General features: G+C 28.0%; 1 protein-coding gene and 1 long non-coding RNA gene across 2 annotated transcripts in view; both read right to left on the bottom strand.

Annotated features, from left to right (window-relative positions):
• The window catches only part of LOC117909235 (phenylalanine--tRNA ligase, chloroplastic/mitochondrial-like), a 76588-nt gene that overhangs the window by 36294 nt on the left and 23246 nt on the right, over nt 1-17048 (bottom strand). The gene's annotated exons all lie outside the window — the stretch shown is intronic.
• LOC117909240 lies at nt 15219-16618 on the bottom strand. The gene is made up of 4 exons (XR_004650322.1): nt 16471-16618; nt 16099-16315; nt 15659-15974; nt 15219-15387 (listed from the first exon to the last, which is right to left on the bottom strand). It is a non-coding gene; the product is annotated as an uncharacterized LOC117909240 (long non-coding RNA).

Raw genomic sequence — 17048 nt, 5'->3', positions numbered from 1 at the left:
TAATAGATTGAAAGGATTCATGATTCAAAGTGAAGATAAACCTTATTTATCTTTTATATGATTTGTTTTATTTTTCGTGTTTTTCCTTTAATATGTTTATATTAATGCTTCCTTACAAAAAAAAAAAGTATACAACTTTCATTTGTGTGAAAATTGTGATTTGTCATTATTCTCTATTCTATGACAAAGTGGGCAATATCGGAGAGATTTATATTTATCAATTTTAAATATTAGAAAAGACGTTGGAAACATGAATGAAAAAAGGGTTGGGTATGAAGGAATGGAAGGGGATTGTTGGGTGACTTTGCATTAATACCCTGCAATTGTTTTCAAGAACAATTTTTGTTTTTTAGAATAAAAGAATTTTAAAATGTATTTAACAATAAAAATTTATTTTCTATTTTCTATTATTAGAAAATAGATAATAAAAAATAAAAAATATTATGTTTTTAGATAACATATTTTAGTTATTTTCAATTGTTTTTTTAGAGTTGTTTTAAAAAATAATTATATAAATATATATATAATGATTAAAAATAAAGCTATAGATATAAAAATTATTTTTAAAACACATTTAAAAATATTAAAAACAGATTAAAAACAATTTTAGGTTCCCAAATAAACTTTTGTTCTAAAAAAAACATTAGAGAATAATTTTTAAAAACTGTTCTTAAAAATTATTTTTTTAAAAATATTTTCAAAAACAGTTATCAAATAAAGTTTAAAATTTTTGCTGCTATTATGGATTCGGTGGACGAGTCAACACGGTAGTCAATATAAAATTGATGTACCATTTATGCTCCTCTACTTCATTCATTTTATTTTTTTTCATAACATTCAGTTACTTTTGAATCCGAAATTTGGAAAAATGCTAAGGTTAGGTTTCGTTCGTAGGGAAAATAAATAAATAATAAAAAAGGTTTTTTCACTATAAATTTGTTTAAAAGAATTAGATATAATTAAAATTAATTAAAAACTTATGTATTTTAAAATTATTTAATATTTATATAATGAAAGAAATTAAGTAAAATAAATTTGAAGAAATATATAAAAATAATTTATTAATTTTTAATTTATTTTTTATTTTCTTTTCATTTTTTCTTTTATTTTATTTTTTCTCTCAAATTTTTCAAAAACCAAACATAACCTAAAAGAAAGGGGAACAAATTTATTATTTTTAAATACTATAGAAAAAGACAAGGGAAAACAACGTTAACAAAAAAAATAAGGAAAATACTAAGGATGTGTTTGGTTCTCCGTAAGTTTAATAGAAAATATGAAGAAAAAAATGAATAAAAATTAAAGATAGTTTTTAATTTAATAAATTATTTTATATGTTCTTTAAACTCATTTTATTTATTTTAACTTTTTAACATAAAAAATAAATAATTTAAAAATACCAATAATTTTAACTAATTTTAATTATATCCGATATCTTCAATATGAAAACCAAACATTAGAGAATAATATTTTTTTTATATTTTTTATTGTCATTTTCCAATAATCAAATATAACCAAAAAGATTTGAGGAAAGTTTGGGAATAAAAACTACATTGCAAAATAATAAGATAATTTAATTTTCTTTTTCTTATTTATTCCATACACATAATTTTCATGTCATAACCCTTATAGTGGTAAAAAGATTTGTAGCACATTAAGGATGAAAAGTTATGAAATATAAGAGTAATATTTTAAAATGAAAAACCAAAAATTAAATTGGTTATGTTATTTTTATTACTTAAATGTTAAGTAAAAAAATATTAATTTTTAGTTTTTTTTTTTAAATTTAAAAGATGAATTTAGTTGTAAGGGTGCATTCATCTTGTGTATTACATACATGGATAATATTTTCATATAAAATATGTACGGGAAGCCAAGATAAATAAATATAATTATTAATTAATTTATAAAATAAAGCACAATCATGTAAAAATTAGAACAAAAAAAAAAAAGAATTAGAAGATTTTATTATTTAAATGAGGTTAGTGATCTATCCAACATTTTATAGTATTATACAGTATGTAAAGTCTCAAAATTAATGAGGTAACATGTTCACTTTAAACTATTCAAAGTCCTATGTGGCCTCGTAGAAAAATATGGACATTTATTATTCATTAGATGAAGAACTTAAATTAATGGGTGAAGATTTCAAATCTATTAAAATATGGACATTTATTATTGCTCATGATCTGGTCACATGTGTACTGATATGAAAAATAAATAAAAAAATGTGAATTATTATTATGGATACAACATGATTAAGGGTTGTTGAAGGGGTGTGGCTCCATTGATTTATATTCCAACTTTATATAAAATGTATACTATCTTTAGCGGTTTTTTCATTTTATTTTTCTCTAAGTTCTCTCTCTCTCTTTCCTTTCTTTTTTGTTCCTCCTGGGTGTTTGGTTGATTAGAAAAGGTCCATATTTTATGGGATATTTCTAAAAAAGAACAAACACATATGGAAGATATATAGAAAAAAAAAAACTAAGAAAAATTATTTTCTGGTATTTGATTTATAATAGAAAATCAAATCAAAATAATTAAAATAATTATATATTTTTAAATTATTTAATTATATATATATATATATAAAATATATTATATATTATGTGAAAGCTCCAAATTAATCAGGGAACATGTTCACTTTAAACCATTCGAAGTCCCATGCATGTGGCCTGGTAGAAAGATAGTAGAAAGATATGGACATTTATTATTGATTAGGTGAAGAATTTAAATTAGTGGTTGAAGATTTCAAATCAATTATTAACTTGTCTACCTACAACTATTCCAAGCCCCATGTGACATGATATAAAATATGGTTGGGTTTCCTCAGCATCCAGAAGTATTATTATTATGGATACAACATTATTAAGAAAAGAATATGGAAGATATATAGAAAAGAAAAAAATTAAGAAAAATAATTTTATGATATTTGGTTTATAATCAAAATAATTAAAATTAATTAAAATAATTATATATTTTAAATTATTTAATCTTTATATAAATAAAAAAATATAAATGAAACAAATTTGAAAAAATAATTAAAAATAATTTATTAATTTTACATCTATTTTCTACTTCTTCTTCTTTTTTTTTTTTTTAACTTTTTTATATTTTATTTTTCTCCCTATTTTTTCCTTGTACTTTTGTGAAAAGTTTCCAAAATAAAACTCAACCTTTATAAAAGCAATAGAAAATTACAATAAAAAGTAAAAAAAAAAAAAAAAAATTAAAAAATTAGGCAAATTGAACAACTTCATTTATATCAAAATTCAAGCTAATTTGGATTTCCTTTGGCCAAGAGGAGAAAGGGCCATTCATAGAGTAAGGCTATATATATATATATATATATATATATATATATATATATATATATATATATATATATATAAGGAAAAAAATGATTATTCCTTAAATAAAAAAAAAAGTACAAAACTTTTAATTGTGTGAAAATTGTGATTAGCATTATTCTCAATTCTATGTCAACATTTTAAAGAAATTTAAACTTGTCGATTAAAATATAGATGAAGAAGTTGGAAGAGTTGGGAAAGAGTGTAGTGACATATCACATGGGGGTCACATGCAGTGGATGTGGTCATTTGATGATGCATTCTTGGTGTGAATTTTATAATGCCATAGGTAGAGACGTGGGAAACACCATGCTTTCTACAACTCAAATACAGTTGTATTATGTCTTCATACTTTTTATTTATGATAGGCATCAATATATATTAAGATAAAAAATTCAACCACCAATATCACTCAAATGTATATTCATGATAGGCATTAATATATATTAAGATAAAAAATTCAACCTCTAATATCACTCAAATGTATAAAAGAATCAAGTTTGAAATCGTGCATGATTTTTTACTTGTAAATGTGATAATATATATAAAATTTTATAGTTATTATTATGTTTTTATAATCAAATGGGTCAATGTATCCAAAAGTTATTGGACTAGTTGGATCCATGATTCAATCACTATCCAATTGTGACACCAATATAAATTCATGATATCATTATAAAATTAAATATAAATTTTACATGTTATTAAAGTTATAATTAGTTATAAAAATTCTTAAAAACTTTAACATATAAGTTTTTAGATTTTTTTTTAATTTATTAAAAAGTAAAATATGATATTTTACTATTAATAATGTATATTGAAATAAATTTTAGATTTAAATACTTTCTTTCTTCTCCTTTAATCTTTGACATGTTTCATACATTCAAAACTCAAACATTTTGCTCTTAAGCTTGTTAAAAAGTCAATGAATAGCTTATTAAAATAAAATTGAAATGTAAAGAAAAATACTTGTTTAAATTTGAAAGTGTCACGCTTCACAATTGTATGCAAAAATTACGAATAGTTATGCAAATATCCCTTTAAAATTTTAAAAAAATATATCAAAATTGTTCGTTTTCATATTTCAAAAGTATTGAAAAATTCTACTTCAAAATTGTCAGTTTAAAGTTAATTCTACCTAAATTTGAACCAAGGTGAAAAAAAAAAAAAAAAAAAACAATCCCTTTTGTAAGGGCCAGATTTGTGCACATGTCTAGCTAACCTTAGAGTAATGGGAACACTACTACTAAGCCATTTGTAAGGTTTATGAAAATGGATGCATAGTTTATAATATAATTGATTTGATCACGGTTTAACTATTAGTCCAATCAATAAACCACGAATTATTAAATTTTTCGATTTAAAAACTGATCCAATTCTAAAAGTATTTTTAAAGGTATTAACTCAATGGTAATAGACTCAATTATTCACGACTTTCGGCTTTAACACTACTCCTAACCCACATGATGATGCATTGACCCGCTTATATCAAAAGTAGTCAATCACATTGTTGGTCAATTCAATTGGTTGAGTAATCGGTACAAGGATAACTCAATTACATAATTGTTAAAAATAAAATAAAATCAATCAGACCCAAAAATAGGTTTATTTTTTAATCCATTAGATCAGCCCGTGAATCTATGTAAAACATTTCAATTAGTCTACTACCGCTATTATGTTGTTTTATCGTTAAATTGAAAGTGTTAATTTTTTCAAAGAAATTGAATTAAATAAGCTTACATACTAATTGATTTTTATTAAAAAAGGTGATATCTCCCAAGATTTAATTCGATACTATATATGGAGTTAAACTCTTTTATATTATTCCCCACGTGATATCAATGAGGAGGTATTAGTGTAGGATGCATGCTTCCATTAGAAGCTGCTTTAAATTTGATGATTTAGATTTTGACTTTGACCACGGTACCCTTAGCCTCAGGGTTTGAGGTGTATGCGCATAGGCTCAAAGTATCGTACCACTCTTTCATCATTGTAGACCAATTGAGAGCAAGGGTGGCCTGACCCAACACCTCCCCCCCCCAAGTACCAACTATGGCAACAACGTTAAGATTTATTCTTGGACGAAAACAACTTCCACATCACATCCTCTTTGCTTTCATCTCTTCCAATAATATCAGTGAAGGAATGGGTGTCTCTCCAACTACAGTATAATAATACTCTTGGAACCAAGTTAATTTATTATTTTAGCAGGATTTTTTATTTATCGAATAATTTATTAATTTATTGATAAATAAATATTTATTAATTTATAAAAAAATTATATTTTTACTATAAAGTATTTGTAAATGAATGATTATTAAATCTAAAAAAAATGAATATGATAGAAAGTTAATACATAAAAGCCTAAGAAACTTAAAAAAATAAAAGATGGTTATTGATTATAAAGAAAAAAAAAACTCTTAGAAAGAAAATATATGGTGTTAAACTTTAATACCTTAAGTTTTAAGAGACCAAAAAAATGGTTATTGATTTAAAAAAAAAATAAAGGAAAATATATGGTGTGAAACTTTAATACCTTAAAAGATGAGAAGTTTTAAATATGTGGTGATTCGGAAAAAGGTAAATCGAGAAAAATCGAAATCATAAAAAATTCTTCACTACTATATTATGAAGTTTTATTTACTAGATTATGAATTATTATTTTTATTAATAAAATTATTAATTTAGTATATTGACAGAACCTAAGATTTTATTATTTAAGTGAGGTTATTAATTTATTCAAAAATTCATTTATCAAGGTTTTAAGGTATTCTTTTATCCGTGTGTGTAGTGTGTAGCAAGGGGATATCTTTTTCAATAAATATCATCTATCCGTTCTTTGATATCCTCCGGTCTATGACTCATCTTTGAAGGAAAAGCAACTTGATTTAAATATGAGAAGAAGTGGGTCACCTACCTTGCCAAGCCTCCTTGCTGAGTCACATGGGCACTGAATAATATTATGTAATAGGTGGACAAGTCAACAAGGCAGGCCTTACTTCCCATAAAATGCGGTCGTTTTCAATATAAAATGTGGTGCCATCTGTTCTCATTCAACCTTATAACCAATGTATTATTTATGCTCCACTGCTTTATTCATTTTACTTTTTTTCCTTTACGTCCAAGTCTTTTGGATGGACATTTGGCTGATTATGAGGAGCCAAGATAAAGCAAATAGAAAAAAAAAAGAAAAAAAAAAAGAAGATAATGTAACTATCCATATCAGTACACATATTATTCATTATGAGTTTAAAGGGATCCTCACTATTTTAAAGTTTATCTATATTATTAATATGAACTCACTTATATAACGTTAGAAGTTTTCTCATATATGCTATGTGAGATATCATAAAAAAATAAAAATAAAAATAAAAAAAAAAAAAAAAAGGGAAAGAAATAATGAAGAAAATAAAAAATAATTTTTTTAATAAACACTCACCCACAATTAAATATTAGAACTTAAAACCAGCTAATCATTAAGGATGTATATTATAATAATATACATTCTATGTCATGTATACTTGTTTTAATAATTTTTTCACTATAACTATATTTTATTTTGTAACTTTTGTAACAAAAAATATTTGCCCAATACCACTAAGGATGGAAAATTGTGAATAATAAGAGAGAATTTATAAAAATATTTATAGTAGACTTTTGTGAATATAAAAATGACAACATTGGTAATACATTATTTTTTCAAATGAAGTGATTTAAATACTTTTTATTTCTTAAAATATTTTAAGTAAAATATTAGTAAATTTTTCATGCTTATCACATGAACAATAATTTTATAAAATGTCAAAGGAAAGCGACAAATACATAAATATAATTAACGAATCAATTTATAAACCAAAGTGTGATGATATAAAAATTACAAAATAAAACAAGTCTACAAGCTCACTATTATTAAAATTGAAATTGATTAATTTGTTATACGTTCGAAGAATGCTACAAAACTTTTAATAAAAAGAAGTATATTTAATCAAAATAACAAATTCGTTAAAAGTAGTGAATAAAACTATTTCTCATCATCAAGGTGCAACAACAATGTCATTCTTTAAGTATAGAGATGGGCAATCAAAATGATGGTGGTTGAAAGCCATAAAAAATTTAGTTTATTCTCATTGAATATAATTGGTTTTGAGAAGAAATGATAAATACCCGATCCAAGAATTAATATTGGAGTTAAGAGTTATGGGTTCACTCCATAGAAGTGGAAGGATTGTTAGGGTACAACAATGTTACTCTTTAAGATTAGGAATAAACCACTTAAGTGATGGTAATTGAATGTAATAAAAAGTTTAGGCTATCCACGTCAAACATCAATTAATATTTTAGATGAGATGGACAAAACTCATTCTAAGACTTGAAATTATCAAAAGTCAATTCAATAAGATAAAACTAATCCTCTTTGTGTGATTCAAATCACATCAAAATTTAAGTCAATACCAAATCTTAAGCACACATAATCTCATACTTACTTTTTTAGACATGTTTTCTCAAAACCAATATCAAATCTCAAGCTTACCGAATCTTGAGCCTTACATCTTATGTCATCATTTTCGTTGGGAGTGAAAATATTATCGAGACAATAATCTTTATATTGATAAATGTTCAAATATCAACTACAAAAGAAAATATTTGGGAGAGAATTGATAATGATTTTAAATTTAAATTATGCTCGCGCTTGGCCATAAACTAGATTACCAAAATATCAAAGTAATGGTAAATAAATATATGTTATCGATAATTCTTTGAAGATGAAAATTTATAAGTGTGAATATTTGAAGAAAGATCTGAAGTTGGGTTAGGTTTTGGTCAATATGGTGCCTCATAAAATTTATTATTGTTTAATTTATCGATTTTCTAGTTTTGGATGAATTTTTGTTGATTTAATAATTTCATTTTGATACAAAAGTTGAACTTCTAATGTTATTAAAAAGTAAGAGGTGATAAGAAAGAAAAAAAAAAAAATATAAACTTAGGTTTATCAAGACAATACAATACGTTAACTTGCCCATGTTATGTTATATATTAGGTGAAGGCTACAACTGAGACGTTGATTCGTTCATTGAAAACTCCCATGTGGCCTAATAGAAAATATGAACATTTATTATTCATTAGGTGAAGACTTTCAATACTTATTTTATACTAGTTTTGATGGTGTCCATTTTCTTATTATCAGGCAACATGAATATAAGATGTGAATTATTATTATTATGGACATTATAATTAAGGGTTATTGAAGAGATGTGATATTATCAAATGTAGCTTCATGTGCTCGCATTAATTATATTCCAACTTCATACGAAATTTATTAGTGTATGCTTTATTCATTTTACTTTTCTTTTCATTCATTCTTTTATGGAAAGTTCCATATTTTATGGGATATTTCTAAAAAGATTAAACATAATTAGGCTATATGGTTTTTTTGGTCTTCTTCCTTGAAAAATGTTTTGGAAAAAGGGGAAATTTTTGTTAAGGAAAATGTTTTTTATGTTTATTTTACTATAAAAAAATATGAAAGAAAATAAAATATAATTAAAATTAGTTAGAGACTTTTTTTAAAAAAAAATTACTTAATTTTTATATAAAAGATAAAAGCTAAATGAGTTAAGTTTGAAGAAGTGTGTAAAAATAATTTATTAATTTAAAATTTATTTTTTATTTTTTTCATTTTTTTATTTTCTTTCTTTTTTTTATTACATTTTGTTTTTTTTTTTTTTTACTACTTTTCAAAAAACAAACATAATCTTAATGAAAACAAATAAAAATTACATCTTGAACTAACAAAAATGTATTATGATTAGAATGTCAAATATCATTCTTTTTGGTGGTCTTTATATTGCCATTAAATTAGATATATCATGAAATTTTCAATCATTTTAAGTTTGTTGGGTGTAATATACATATATGGAATCTAAATGATAGAGATGTTGTTAGGACATTGAGTCTTGTTTGTATGTTGACAATTTTATTTCTTTTAATGTTTGGCCACATAAGTCCTGTTAGATAGTGACTTGCTTTTCATTGAAGATCAAGGGTTGTTGTTCGTTCAACCGAGAAGTCACAGGTACATCTGAAAAGGTTTGACTTGTGGCAAGTTAGACTTCTATTAGGTATAAAGAGGAACGATATCTTTTAAATCAACAACAATTGATTATTTATTTATTTATTTATTTATAAAGTGAATGAAACAGGGGACACTTGAGTAGGCATCAACACTCAAGCATTGGGACCGCTCAAGCGCTTAGCACCACTCAAGGACCCGAGGCACTCAAGCGGTGGTTATGTGTGCTCAAGCGCTCATGTATTTCTTGCAAAAAATTAGAGAATAATTTTGAGAATTTCACATAAGTTGGATTTGGAAACCTATGCATATCAAATCTCTTCGGGTTATTTGCCTATATATACCTCTCCATAACCCTTATAGGGTAAGAGATTAGAGATATTCAAAATAGTCTCTTTAAGAGAAAGCCTAACGAGTCATAATGATCTCCCATTCAAAGAATTCAAGCTTTGAATCTCGACGTTGAAGATCTTCATCCCTTTAGCGAGGCTGAAGTGTATTCATTGGAGCAATTAGGGATTACTGCATCACAGATGTGGATTAAGTTGTAGATACTGGAGAGTAAGTTTTTAGGGTAAAGTGATCAGGTAAATTTATGTAACTTGATCTCATATAGTGGATTTAGATTAACAGTCTTAGACCTCATGGTTTTTTTTATCTCCATAGTTGGTGTGAGGGTTTTTCATGTAAATATCCTTGTGCCTCATTGCATATATTTGATTATCTTGATTACATTGTCCATTGTTGAATGAAATTAATAATCTCTAACTTCTTGCAAGGAAAAAGCTAGTTATAATATACAAATAATTTTTAAATACACTCATTCACCTCCCTTCCCTTTGGGTGTTATCCTATTAGACTTTTGGTTTTTCAATTGATATTATAGACAAATAAAAATCGATTTTTTTTTTCGTATTGATTAAAGATCAAATTTTTATTAATTATATAGGATAAAAATGAATTTTTTTTTATTGATTTTGTATGTCTAGTATGAAACAATAAAAAACTAGGGCTCCTTTAAATAGTCCACCTTGCTTCTATGGGAGTAACCATCCCTATTGGAAAGCCTAGATGAAGTTTTTTCTTAAAATGCAAGGTGAACGCCCTCATTGTTTCTTGATGTTCGTGGAAGATCACTTGGAGAATTAAAACCTAAACAAGATTGAGACAAAGCTGATAATGAAGGAAGTGACGCCAATGTTAGGGCTTTATTTAGTATCTTTAATAGAGTTCGTCCAGATGCGTTTCGTAAGATAAGAAACCATACTCGTGCTAAGGAAGCATGAGATATCCTTCAAGTCACTCATAAAGGTATGTCTACTATTAAAGTTTCTAAATTGCAAATGCTTACTACTAAATTTGATATTATTACGATGCATGAAAATCAAAACTAAATTTGAGATTATTAGTTAATTCTTCTTTGAACCTTGGAGAACCCATTCTAGATTCAAATGTAGTAGGAAAAATTATTGAGTTCTCTCCCAAAGAGATTTAGACCTGAAGTTATTGCCATAGAGGAAAGCAAAGACATTGATTAGATGAGATTTTATGAACTTGTTGGCTTTATATAGACATATGAGATGCCCCTACCTAATTCTCAAAAGCCTCAAGACTCTGCCTTTAAGGCTTCAGAGAATGAGGAAAAAGATACTGAAATGTCACATAATATAACTAGGAATGAATTGATTTATATGACTAAGAGAATTAAAACGGTAAAGAAATTCAACAAAAATTTTGCAAAAATCAAGAATCTAGAAAAGGAAAGAGACTTAAGAAATCATCCAAAGAAAATGACAAAGGTTCCTCCAAAGGTAAGAAAGTAGAATGCTTTAACTGTGGTGGTTTGGGACACTTTGCTACTGATTGTCCTAACCCAAATAATATCAAAAAGTCTATGCAAGCTACATGGAGTGACATTGATTTTAGAAGAAAGTGGTTCCACAACTTCTGAAGATACAAGGTATGATCCTAATAACTTTTTAGCTTTTGTTACATCTGTGGAATTTGTGCATGACAGTGAATGTGATAGTGATAGTGACAATGAATTCACTAATGATCAAAAAGCTACTTTTCTGAATAATCTTGTTGTTGAGCATGAAAAACTTATTAAGAATTATTTAAGATACCATCATATACTTGAAGCTTACAAAACTAAGATTGATGTGCTAAAAGAAAAGAAGATTAATATACTTGAAAAAAAAAATTAGATTTCTTGAGTCTGACCATCATTCTCTTATTGAGAAGAATAAGGTTCTTACTCAAGAGATGAAAAATAGTAAGTCTTCTTCATTTGTGAATGAGATCTTTCACCTTAGAACTAAAATGCTTAATGAAATACTCGATAAATGCAAAACCCATGGTGATAAATGAGGTTTGGGGTATATTAATAAAGATGAAACTCTTTCTAGTGGAGAAATTGTGTTTGTTAAAGGAAAAGATGAAACCCCCAACCAAGCAACATCTCTCATAAACCCATCACTATACACTGAAAGAAAATAGGACACACTCAATATAGGTGCTACACTAAGTTCCTAGAGAGATTTGAATCTCAAATAAAAAGGCTAATGAATGACTTTAATTCCCTTAAAAATAACATCTTGAATAATGGAAAAGGGAATAAACCTAATCAAAAGCCTATATCTCAACAAAGCTCCTCTAAGTTACCACCTAGAATTAAACAAGTTTGAATGAAAAAAAAATAGGACTAAATGTCAAGTAGTCTTCATTGCACTTAAAGTTAGGTCTTCTAGTGAGTGATACTTTGATAGTGGTTGCTCTAGACACATGACAAGAGACAAGTCCTTCTTTCATATCTCTTAAGGACTATAATGGTGGCACAATTACCTTTGGGGATGGAAACTTAGCTTGTGAAAGACAAATGAAGTATATCTATCCCTACTTGTCCTAAGTTAGATGGAGTTCTTTATGTAGATGAACTCAAGGCAAACCTCCCAAGTATTAGTCAAATCTATGACAAAGATCATAGGGTGAATTTTTGCTAAGACTTATGCAAGGTAGTCAATAAAGAAGGAAAAGTCATTACCATAGGACATAGGATAGTTGACAACTGTTATGCAATAAATCCTAACTCTAAGACACCTCTTGTGTGCATTAGTGCAAAGCTAGACCTTATTAAACTCTGGCATAGAAGGCTAGGTCAAATAAACTATAGGGATCTTGTACACTTAGTTAATAGTGAAAAAGTTAGAGGAATCCCTAAACTTAGTGGTGAACCTAAACCCATTTGTGGTGGGTAAACAATAAAAAAGTTCACACAATAAGGTTAAGGAAATTAGGACCACTAAATCTTTAGACCTTCTTCTTATGGATCTTATGAGTCCTATGCATATTGAGAGTAGAAGTGGTAAGAGATTTATCTTATTTGTTGTGGATGATTTTTCAAGATACTTCTTTGTGAGTTTTCCTAAGGAGAAATCAAAGAACCCAAATAATATTCCTCAAAGTGAAGTTGACCCCAACAAGGATGAGAATATATCTCAAGAAGATAATTATGAAGAAATGGGGAATAAGCATAAATCCAAAGTACCCAAGAACTACTGTATCTCAAAAGTTATAGGTAACGTGAATGAAGGTGTAGTTGCTAGGAGATGATCAAGATTAAATGAGATGGATCTTATATGCTATACCTCCCAATTGGAGCCCAATAACATGGAGTAAGATTTAGAAGACGAGTCTTAGATTACCACACTATAGGAAGAGTTGAATCAGTTCACTAGGAACGATATGTGGTATTTAGTCCCTAGGCCTAAAGATAAGTATGTCATAGGTACAAAATGGATTTTAAAAAATAAACAAGATGAAAATAGGGTCATTGTGAGGAACAAAGCAAGATTAGTAGCCTAAGGATACTCACAGATAGAGAGGATTGATTATGAAGAGACATTTCCACCCGTAGCCCAACTAGAATCAATCAAGATACTTGGGCTATAGTATGCTCCTTGAGAATGAAGCTTTATCAAATGGATGTCAAGAGTACTTTATTTAATGGGATTCTACGTAAATAAGTTTATGTTGAGTAACCTAAGGGTTTCGAGGATTCAAAATTCCCCAATCATATCTATAGGTTGAAGAAAGCCTTTTATGGATTAAAACAAGCTCATAAAGCTTGGTATGAGATGATCATTACCTATCTTTTGGAGAAAAAGTTTGAGAAAAAGGAAGTTGATATAACCTTGTTTACTCATAGGTACAAGGATGAATTACTAGTGATCCAAATTTATGTTGATGTTATTGTTTTTGGAGCCACCTCTAGTGATCTTGTCTTTAGTTTTGTTAGGGAAATGAAGACTGAATTTGAGATGAGTATGATTGGTGAACTAACTTTCTTCTTAGGATTGTAGATTAGACAACTAAAAGATGAAATCTTTCTTTCACAATTTGAATATGCTAGGTAGTTAGTGAAGAAATTTGGTCTAGAATCCACCAAACACTCTAGGACACCTATGAACACTACTAGTAAGCTTAGTAAGGATGCATATGGAAAGGATGTTGAAAAAAAGCTCTATAGGAGTATGATAGGAAACTTATTATACCCCATAGTGAGTAGTCCTAACATATCATTTTGTGTTGGTGTTTGTGTTAACTAACAAGCAAACCCCAAAGATTCACACTTAATTTCCGTTAAAAGAATTATATTATATATTAGTGAGACTCTTGATTATGGTTTTTGGTATCCCTATGATTCTTCTCTTATGATTGTTAGTTATTTCGATGTTGATTGGGTCGGAAATGTTGAGGATAGAAAAAGCACATATGATGCTCACTTTTTTATTGGTGATTGTTTTATGGGTTGGCTTAGTAAGAAAAAAAAATTCTATATCCTTATCTATTGTTGAAGTTGAATATATTGTTGCTGAAAGTTGTTGTACACAATTCTTGTGGATGAAACAAATACTGAAAGACTATAGGATTGAGTAAAGGACCATGAACATATACTATTAAAACTCTAGTTCTATAAATATATCAAAGAATCATGTTCTTCATTCTTGTACTAAACATATTGAAATTTGTCATCATTTCATTAGGGATCTTGTTGAAGAAAATGTTGTCTCTCTAGAGTTTGTCCCCACAAAATATCAATTGGCAGATATCTTTACAAAACCCCTGAATTATCTTAGGTTTGAGTTCCTTAGGAAATCCTTGGGCATATGCCTAATTGACTAATTATCTAATGTTATAGGTCTTGAAAGGTTTTGAGCTTAATTGTTTCATTGTCTAATTTTTTTTCCTTGGGCTTTCTTCTGGTTTGCTTTGGGCATATGATTGTTTCTTTTTTACTTGATATATTGGCATGATTTTTAATATCTCAAGTTTGAGAATTGGAGAAATATACTATATCTACAAGACTTGATGTGGATTGATTCTTAGATATTTGTTAATCACTACTAATGATATGATTCTTGATAATTAAATGTCTCTAGAGAGTGGAATTTCATTAGTTTTTGTATTGATTAGACAACATCACATTTGCAATAATAACTCTAAAAAATTTTCTAGGCCCAAAACAACATCACCAAATGAAGGGGGAAAAAAACAAACTACTCGACTGACATAATAAGTTTTTGGTCTATGATATGTTTGGTTGGATTATATATTAAAAAACAATAAAAAATGATAGTGCATATGAAAGTTCACAAATATAATTACAACTTGTATGACACTCCTGACAAAATGAAAGCAAAATGAAAGATGATGTAGAGATTAAAAGCAGGCAACAGATTACCTGAAATATATGGCAGAGGGTAGACCTGATTTCTAAGGAAAGCAGGACCTTTGTATATCAGCCATCTGATAGATACGAATTTATGGGCCATGAGAAAATTTTTAGGCAATCCAAAACTTTTGTTAGGTGATTTTGAGGTAGCAAATGGAAGAACGTAGGCAATGATTTCAAGTTGAGCCAAGAAGAAATAATCACAAGCGTCTTAAGCAAGTTGAAATCTGCAACAAAATAATAATTAAATCATCCCAACATATTTCCAAACTTCAATTACCAATTCATGGTGCATTAGAAATTGATTTGAAGGGAAAAAATTTCGAACTTACTTGTTTAAGCATTTCATCAAATGAATAAAGTGTGGACATAAAAAAAATCAAAATCACTTCTGATTTATGTGCTAATACATACTGGGATTACAGATATAGAATTCATGTAATTAGGAAATTAAATCAAAATGAAGCCATAAGAAAATGAGAAGGGTGGATTTCAGACCTAAAATGTCTCTCTATATTGATGAAATCTCCACCAAGTATAGCTCTCTGTGTTCTTGAACCTGAAATGTTTCTTTTTGGCATCCTCAAGCAGGTGCTGACAATGAAAGATTTTTTAGTGTCAGAAGGTTTTTGAGGGAATGCATCTCTTCTGAAAGTGATGCCAATTCAGCGCAGTCACAAATATGAAGGTCCATAAGTGAGGTGAAGCGACCTATCCAGGGCAGGAATATTGCAAAACCAGTGCAGTATTCAATTTTGAGAGTTTGGATCCTGGAAACATGTTGAGGCAGCTCCTCTGGGAGACATCATAGCACCTGAGCATCCAATAGACAGAGACTTCAATGAAGGGGAGAGAAACATTAACTGACACAGCACCTCAGCCCTCATTAAGACTTCAATGTAGATTTTGAGCTTCTACAGGTTTTCGAGGGAACGTACCTTCTGGCAGCCATGAATTCCAAGTTCTGTAACTGAGGGGAGGCTGCCTATCCAGTGTTGTAATGTTTCAAAAACAGAGCGATGTCTAATGTTGAGACTTTAGATCATGGAAACATGTTGAATCAGCTCCTCTGGGAGAGATATCATATCAAATCTCGCCTCAACCCCAAGTAAAATGATGAGTTTCATGTACATCATCATCGACTGTATATGTGGTCTGGAAAAAAAAAAAAAATGGATTTACTGATGTGAGCATTTTAACAAACATATGAAGTGCCAATATAAAAATGGAATTACCAAGAGAGAATAGAAAACCTTGCATTTTGATCGAAAAAATAATAAAAATGAGAAGAAAGGATAGGGATTTCGGACCTCCCTTGTGGGATATGAGCAATCCTGGGCCAGTCTTCCCCTGTTTTCTGTCGGCATATTTTCTCTAGATGTTGACAATCCCAGATATAGAATTTCTGCAGGTTTTTAAGGGAACGCATCTCTTTTGGTAGTGATTTCAATTGACGGCATTCATGAACCCAAGCTCTGTAAGTGAGATGAGGCTGCCTATCCGGTGTGGTAACGCTGCCCCAAAGTAGAAAAATTCATTGAATGATTCCCCCCCCAAAAAAAAAAAAAAAAGATTATAAAGCAATACATATAATATTTCAAACAATAAATGAATCTATATTTGAGAAATACATGTATATTATTATATATGCATTATCATAAATATATATAAACTAAATATTAAATATGACTTCAAATATTGTAAATTATTATGGATTATCATAAATTTTATTATATATATATTGATTTTTTCAATAAAATTTGTTCAATTTTATTCTTAGTTAGAATTTTTTTTTTATTGATGGGGTATGGCTGTGGGTTAAACAAAGGGGGCGCAGTGGTTTTTTTTTTTTTTTTTTTTATTATTCTTAGTTAGAATTTTTTTTTAC

The sequence above is a fragment of the Vitis riparia genome, chromosome 19, assembly GCF_004353265.1.
Source record: "Vitis riparia cultivar Riparia Gloire de Montpellier isolate 1030 chromosome 19, EGFV_Vit.rip_1.0, whole genome shotgun sequence".
In the NCBI taxonomy this organism is placed as follows: domain Eukaryota; kingdom Viridiplantae; phylum Streptophyta; class Magnoliopsida; order Vitales; family Vitaceae; genus Vitis; species Vitis riparia.
The sequence above is the reverse complement of the archived record's forward strand: the minus strand, read 5'-3'. Positions and strand labels throughout refer to the sequence as shown.